The 8,912-nt window shown below is 43.5% G+C and overlaps 1 pseudogene; it reads right to left on the bottom strand.

The window, feature by feature from the left end:
* Positions 1-7,625: 7,625 nt before the first annotated feature.
* LOC148516917 (SURP and G-patch domain-containing protein 2-like) lies at positions 7,626-8,293 on the bottom strand (annotated as a pseudogene).
* Between the last annotated feature and the right edge of the window lie 619 nt (positions 8,294-8,912).

Here is an 8,912-nt window from a genome sequence, read left to right as displayed (position 1 = left end):
TCTATGCAGTCAGAGATGGATGAGATAAACATTCTGCAGATCTCTTGTTCTGTCAGCAGACTAATAGTACATAAGTTACATATAGAGCTGGTACATAAGTTACATATAGAGCTGGTACATAAGTTACATATAGAGCTGGTACATAAGTTACATATAGAGCTGGTGCACAAGTAACATATAGAGCTGGTACATAAGTTACATATAGAGCTGGTACATAAGTTACATATAGAGCTGGTACACAAGTTACATATAGAGCTGGTACATAAGTTACATATAGAGCTGGTACATAAGTTACATATAGAGCTGGTGCACAAGTAACATATAGAGCTGGTACATAAGTTACATATAGAGCTGGTACATAAGTTACATATAGAGCTGGTACACAAGTTACATATAGAGCTGGTACATAAGTTACATATAGAGCTGGTACATAAGTTACATATAGAGCTGGTACATAAGTTACATATAGAGCTGGTACACAAGTTACATATAGAGCTGGTACATAAGTTACATATAGAGCTGGTACATAAGTTACATAAAGTATAGAGCTGGTGCACAAGTAACATATAGAGCTGGTACATAAGTTACATAAAGTATAGAGCTGGTACATAAGTTACATATAGAGCTGGTACATAAGTTACATATAGAGCTGGTACACAAGTTACATATAGAGCTGGTACATAAGTTACATATAGAGCTGGTACATAAGTTACATATAGAGCTGGTACATAAGTTACATATAGAGCTGGTGCACAAGTAACATATAGAGCTGGTACATAAGTTACATATAGAGCTGGTACATAAGTTACATATAGAGCTGGTACACAAGTTACATATAGAGCTGGTACATAAGTTACATATAGAGCTGGTACATAAGTTACATATAGAGCTGGTGCACAAGTAACATATAGAGCTGGTACATAAGTTACATATAGAGCTGGTACATAAGTTACATATAGAGCTGGTACACAAGTTACATATAGAGCTGGTACATAAGTTACATATAGAGCTGGTACATAAGTTACATATAGAGCTGGTGCACAAGTAACATATAGAGCTGGTACATAAGTTACATATAGAGCTGGTACATAAGTTACATATAGAGCTGGTACACAAGTTACATATAGAGCTGGTACATAAGTTACATATAGAGCTGGTACATAAGTTACATATAGAGCTGGTACATAAGTTACATATAGAGCTGGTACACAAGTTACATATAGAGCTGGTACATAAGTTACATATAGAGCTGGTACATAAGTTACATAAAGTATAGAGCTGGTGCACAAGTAACATATAGAGCTGGTACATAAGTTACATAAAGTATAGAGCTGGTACATAAGTTACATATAGAGCTGGTACATAAGTTACATATAGAGCTGGTACACAAGTTACATATAGAGCTGGTACATAAGTTACATATAGAGCTGGTACATAAGTTACATAAAGTATAGAGCTGGTGCACAAGTAACATATAGAGCTGGTACATAAGTTACATATAGAGCTGGTACATAAGTTACATATAGAGCTGGTACATAAGTTACATAAAGTATAGAGCTGGTACATAAGTTACATATAGAGCTGGTACATAAGTTACATAAAGTATAGAGCTGGTACATAAGTTACATATAGAGCTGGTACATAAGTTACATATAGAGCTGGTACACAAGTTACATATAGAGCTGGTACATAAGTTACATATAGAGCTGGTGCACAAGTAACATATAGAGCTGGTACATAAGTTACATATAGAGATGATACATAAGTTACATAAAGTATAGAGCTGGTACATAAGTTACATATAGAGCTGGTACATAAGTTACATAGAGAGCTGGTACATAAGTTACATATAGAGCTGGTACATGAGTTACATATAGAGCTGGTGCACAAGTTACATATAGAGCTGGTACATAAGTTACATATAGAGCTGGTACATGAGTTACATAAAGTATAGAGCTGGTACATAAGTTACATATAGAGCTGGTACATAAGTTACATATAGAGCTGGTACATAAGTAACATATAGAGCTGGTGCACGTTACATAGAGAGCTGGTACATAAGTTACATATAGAGCTGGTACATAAGTTACATATAGAGCTGGTACATGAGTTACATATAGAGCTGGTACATAAGTTACATAAAGTATAGAGCTGGTACATAAGTTACATATAGAGCTGGTACACAAGTAACATATAGAGCTGGTACATAAGTAACATATAGAGCTGGTACATAAGTTACATATAGAGCTGGTGCACAAGTTACATATAGAACTGGTACATAAGTTACATACAGAGCTGGTACATAAGTTACATATAGAGCTGGTACATAAGTAACATATAGAGCTGGTACATAAGTTCCATATAGAGCTGGTACATAAGTTACATATAGAGCTGGTGCACAAGTAACATATAGAGCTGGTACATAAGTTACATATAGAGCTGGTACATAAGTTACGTATAGAGCTGGTACATAAGTTACATATAGAGCTGGTACATAAGTTACAGTACATATAGTCTATAGAGCTTAGTGGAAAGTTGCAGATAAGTCCTCACACCGCTGATAGAGGAACCTGTCCATCCGCTTACATTAGACTCTAATTACTTGAATATAATAAGTTATTAATTGCATCTTCTCTGTGCTGTATGTGTGAACCTTGTGTTCTGTTTTTATTATATATGTATCTCTTATCTCTTATTATATATATCATATTATATTATATATGTATCTCCTATCTCATATTATATATGTATCTCCTATCTCATATTATATATGTATCCCCTATCTCATATTATATATGTATCTCTTATCTCTTATTATATATATCATATTATATTATATATGTATCTCCTATCTCATATTATATATGTACTCTTTCAGACTTTACCAATAGTAGTTGCACTTAACTTGTGTGGAGATAGAGACAGGTAACCTGAGCCTCTCCTGCTGCAGTGGAACTACAAATCCCAGTATAAGCTGCACAACTGCTATTCTGGGCACTTCCAAAGAGCTGGGACCTGTGCAGTAGCCAGGGAGACATAGGTCACACTGACTCCAATATACAGATACTGTGTAGCTTGAGACATACACGGTGCTATTCTTGTAACCCTTTGACTGCTGGGTCTGATCCGCTGGTCACAATCTCTGTCTCACAGGTGTGTGTCTGGCCTCAGATGTTGTCCAATCTCCTCCATGGAAGGCGGCAGCTGCTGGGGAGACGGTGAATCTGACCTGCATACACAGTGACACCAGCTACCCTGTGAAACTCTGGTACCGGCAGGTGAAGCCAGCGCTCCCACTGGTCCTCATCGGGTACAGATACAGGGGAAACCCTCCTGAAATGGAAAGTGCATTTACTGGGGAAAGGATAAAGATAGACCACAAGAGTGACACAGAAAGCATCCTGCAGATGTCTAATCTCTCTGCCCAGGACAGTGCGGTGTATTACTGTGCCAGCAGCAGCCACAGTGGGGCACCAGCACGGCGAGGGTGTGCAGAACCAGGGCCGTGTCACACCTGCGTTACATACAGAGGAAAGAGACAGTTACACAGTAACCCACAGAGGAAGGAGACAGTCTTACAGTAACAATCAGTGGTAAGAGACAGTCATACAGTAAAACAGACAGGAAAGAGACAGTTACACAGTAACCCACAAAGGAAAGAAAGTATCAATCAATGGTAAAAGACAGTCATACAGTTACTCTCAGTGGTAAGAGACAGTCACACCAGTCTGCAAGAATCTATGATCTGCAAACTCTCTTTGTTCTAAGGAATAGGATTGCCACCTCGCAACAGCTGGTGGGTTAGGTGCAAGCCCCCCGATTTACCTTCTCACACAGGCCGAGGTAGTGGGCAGCACTGAAGCCAAGGGATGCGTGGGCTCATGCTGGTCACTTGCACGTGCAGGTCACAGTAGCACCAAATCCCACCCCCTGAGTCAGGTTTTTCAGAAGCTTATAGATGGCAGTCCTTAGAAGAACAACGAGACTGAGGTCAACCCAATCCTGTACTATACCAAGAAAGGAGACAGGAGACCATGTAGATGCAGAAAACTAAGTTTACTCGAAAACCTTGTAAGTGCAAATGTAAACATGCTTAGTAGACCAACTGGGCATGGGTAGAAGGAGGGAGTATAGTGTTTTCTTGAACAGGAAATGTAACTTAGGCCCCCACAAACTTGGGAGAACTTCCAAAGGACTAGGCTATTTCTGTTCTTTAGGCGGTTGGGCCTGCTGCTTCTTCTGTCCTCTCATACAAGGCCATCTCTTCCATTGGGCTTGCTGGGCAATTGCCCAAAGTCCCAAAGCTTGAAGGGGCCTGCCAACCCGCCCCTCTGCAGCTGCGGTCAGTTGGTAAATTTGTGATATTTTTATAAGCCGGCCGCCAATGCACTGTATTCTGATCTAACCTCCCCCACCCCATCCCCCCCTGTGACGAGTACTCACCTCAGTCCCAGTTTCACTTCATGCACTGGCTTCAGACCAGTCAGACAGAGTCTCTCTGCATGTGTGGAAGGTCTGATGGGCATGCAGGAGGGTTTAATTTTATTGACCATTTACATTTTTTTCCCATGAATCGGTGGGTAGGGGCCCCAGTGCATTGCTTTGCCCAGGGCCCACACTGTTGTTAAGACAACCCTGCTCTTGGAGCGCCTGGAACCATAGACAGATCAGGTATAAAATACTAAAGCTTAGAGAACACAACCAACAGATCTAGCAAGGTAACAGGGTAGGTAGGGTGGGAGCTGTTGCTACAGTAGGTGGCAATCTTTTTCCCTAGAACAAAGAGAGTTTACAGATCACAGATTCCTGCACACTAGTGTTTGTTTGTTGGGAGGATTGCCACCTAGAAACAGCTGGTGGGCAGACTACCACATACCTGGTGGTTGCTCTAAGAAATTCTATACTCTGAGTATCTGAAGGCCTCCAATAATGTTTAACAAAGGTACGTGTGGAAGACCAATGTGCAGCCTGCATTATGGATTGCAAAGGAAGACCTCTAGCGGCATCCGAAGTAATGGCTGCTCTACGTAGGGACTGGAGTGACCTTTGAAAGGAGAGTGTCTATTCCTGAGCTCTGCATGGCAGAAACAATCCAGCCCCTGATCGTAGAAGGGCTAGATGGGTGAAAGGGCTTGTGACATGTGATGAATAAGTTTGAAATGTTGCCGCTAATGCCGTGAAAGTGATGTAGGTTGATAGACACTCTATGATGCAGAGGTTGGGATCGGACTAGTCCTTGACAAGGTCGAATTCCACCAGGGGATTTTGAATAGAGCTGGTCTTTGTGTGTCCTCTAAGAACCAAGTGAAGATCCTCTGGGGTGGGGGTCATCCATGGCTCTCAAGCGTGGATCAACGAAAGCTCCGCACCTCTGGCAGCAAAGACCAAAGCCAATAAAGAAGCTAACTTCCGTGAAAGGCAAAAAATATCAGCTGAGGAAGGGATAGTAGCCAAATAGTTTAGGAAAGGATTAATGGCCCACATGGAAGAGTAGTGTGCCATGATGGCCAGGAAAGGAAAATGCCCTTGAGCATCCTTAGGTATAGCTTATTTTCTGTAAGGCCAGGGATTAAAAGCACCATTATACAGCTGGATGAGAGTATCGTGGCAGAGGCTAAGCCTGTTTCAATTTGGTGGTAAGAAAATCGGAATGGGAACCCAAGGTTGAAGCATGTGAGTTCCGTCAGGAAACAAACTCATGTATGAAGGACTGGTATCTAGTTATCATCCTTGGCCTGAGGGAAGCATTTATCAAGGCCGTGGAAGAGAGAGATTGTCATGGGCTAGCAGCCGAGTAATGTCGCTATGCACATGCATTGTGGGAGCACTTGTATTAGATCTGAAGACCCCTGGCAGCAGTCCCTTGACAGTCCTAGGGGAACTTTGGGTCCCCTCTGGAGTTGGGTGATCAATGGGAACCAGATTCTGGAAGACCAGACATGGTACACCAGAATCAGGTGAGACACTCTGTCTACTTTGATCTTGTGGAGCATCTTCAGTAGCACGGCAGGTGGGGGGAAAGCATATGTGAGGATGAGATCAGTCCTTGGAAAAAACATGGCATCCATGTGAAGGGCTCCCTGGGTCCAGATTTTCAACACGAAGGCCGGGACCTGTGCGTTGGATGGGGTTGTGAAGAGGTCGACATACAGTTGGCCGGAGGCCTTTACTATTGAAAGGAAGGTTTCTGGCCTGAGACTTACGTGATCCAATGTGAGGCATTTCCTGGACAGGGAATCGGCCAGGTCATTCAGCTCCCCTGGGACATATATGGCAGAGAGGAATATGGATTGATGCACTGCCCAGTTCCAGATGTCTATTGTCTCTTGACAGAGGGTGCAGATTGTTGTGCCTCCCATTTTGTTGCGGTAAGAGACTGCAGTCCTGTTGTCCAGGCAGAGCTGAATTGAGATCTCTCAAGTATTCAGAGGAACTAGAGCAGATAGGGCTAAATTGACAGCCCTTAACTCTAAAAGGTTGATGTGGGCTGTTGATTCCCAAGCTCTCCCTTAATGCTCTCTCACCTCTGAGAGAGGCATCGGAGGCAATGATGATTTACAGAGGGGGATAAAAGGGGTCTGCAATGAGGTAGCGGAAGCGTTGTCCAACTGAGAATCTCCCCGTGAACTGTGGGAGGTAGGAAAATGACATCTGGCCATGCAAATCTTTGTCAAAGGAGACAGGAAAGAAGGTCTTGACAGTGTCTGCATACGAGGGGAGCGTGGATGAAACCTGGATCCAGCACTCTGATCTTCGCTATGACCTTGGCTAAATCTCCCAGGGAAAGCTTGTGGTGAAGGACCCGGATTACGAAGCCTTGAATCTCTCTCTATTTCTCTGAGGGAACTGAGAAAGAAGGGGAATCTATGAGAAACCCCAGAAAAATGATTGATTGACAAGGCATCAAAACCGATTTGTTTAGGTTCATGATGAAACCTAATTTCTGAAGGAGAGACAAAATTATGTCCCTTTGAGAGAGAAGGACTTCTCTATCTGGGTGGATAACCAGGAGATCATGGATGACACAATGGACTCCCTTCTGATGAAGGTGCTTCATGACAGCCTTCATGAGGCATCGTTCCAGAGGAACCTCAGGAGTCTGCTGTGGTTCGGGTGATCATGTATTGTATGAAAGGCCTCTTTGAGATCTATTTTGATACAAAAGTCGTTCCGGATGAGCAGGAAAGGCACACCTGCTAGGCCCTACATTACGGAAGTTACAAGGTTTTATGTATTGGCTCAGGGATTTGACATTTAAAATGGGTCTGTAGGAACCGTCTTGTTTCTTCACGGGAAAAAGGTGATAGACCCAACCCTTTTTGGACATTTCCGCTAGCTTGATTTTGCCTTGATGTAAGGCTGGCATTCTTTGTGCAGGGGAATACCTGGTGTAAAAATCGAAAAAGGAGGAGGGACAAACCTTTTTCTATGATCTTTAGCAACCACCTGTCTGTGGTAATCTGCTTCCAGATATCTATTGCTTGAGAAAGACAGTAGCTGCACAGAAGCGACTTACTGTATCCTCTGTCTTTCCTGGAGCAGTTGGAGTTGCCGTACACTGCACTTCTTGCCACTCGTGTCCAAGAGAAACCTCTTCTAGGTACTCTGGAGGTGCTTCGCTGATCTCAGGTCGAACTGCTGGCTCCAACAGAACGACCCTCCTGGTGAAAGGGCTGTTTTGGAGCATGGGGTCCTGCAGATCTGAGAAGGATTTATGAGCTATATAGCGGACTTTCACCTCATCTATAAAGTCGGGACCAATTAGGTTGGAGTCTGTCAGGTTTTGAATGTGCACAGGCCCTGGAGCTGGGTTGGTCAGACCCGCACTAGCTAACCATCGCAGTTTGCGGGTAATGGATATGAAGTTGAAGGTTTGACCAATCATTAATGTAGCCCTGCTAATAGCCTTTAAGAGGGCCATTTTGGAAACAACCAGGGAGTCTAGGGATCAAGGGCAGAATGCTTCTTTCTCCACCTTGTCTAAGACAAATAAAAGTGGCCCGGTGGCGTCTGAGACTTTAAACTGAATCTTTCTCAGCAACTTATCTATAGTGTCACTCTGGGCTTTATCCCCGACTAGTGACACAAGAGCCGGATCAATCTCCAGAGTGAACAGGACAGAAATGTCTGGAATGCCAGTATGGTTGCGGAGAACCATCTCATCCTCCTTAATGAGGGTGATTTTAAAAGCAAATTTAGCGAACTGATATACATGGGAGCGCTCGCTGAGAGCCCAATGGGATGTATATAATTTAGAAGGTGCCATTTTGCCTGCTAAGGCTACCCAAGCCATCTCCAGGTCAATGTATTTGCCTCTGCAAGAGGACACACTGGTTCTCGGGACCTCCTCCGACTCCCAGTCCACAGAGGGGTAACTGGTATTTTTATATGAATGAGCAGGGGACGAGCAGGGGACAATGAACAATGTTTACTAGCCCCTTTATGAGAGCGCTGTTGCGCATAATACCTGTCAGAAGTAGGGAAGGTGTGCTGGCCATGGGCAGGGGAAAGTGGTCTTCTGCGGACCTTGGAGGTATTCCATCGATGGGCAATACCTGGGAAAGAGATGTTTTTCCTGAACAGGCATCTCTTGAAGAAACACCACTCTGTGAGAAAATGGGGGAGGGCAGGAGACTCTATAACATGACTGATTCCCTCCTCCTTAGAGGTATCCCGGTGTCTTCCAACCTGACAGTGTTAATTAACTTCCTTTTAAACAGTATCACCTCCTCAGAAGAGGAGTCTGCTGCCTGAGACAAGCCCTGAGAGGGCTGTCTCACTCTGTTACTGTGGGTTCGAGATAACACCATAGTGTCTGTGGCAGACATAGACACTATGTCCTCCATCTTCCACGCTGAGGAAAAATTTGACTCAGGAGTCGGGGCTTAGTGCTAATGTGACCTGCGCATGCG

The sequence above is a fragment of the Taudactylus pleione genome, unplaced genomic scaffold (assembly GCF_031769625.1).
Source record: "Taudactylus pleione unplaced genomic scaffold, aTauple2 ptg000231l, whole genome shotgun sequence".
NCBI classification, from domain to species: domain Eukaryota; kingdom Metazoa; phylum Chordata; class Amphibia; order Anura; family Myobatrachidae; genus Taudactylus; species Taudactylus pleione.
Note: the sequence above shows the minus strand (reverse complement) of the source record. Positions and strands in the feature narration are given on the sequence as shown.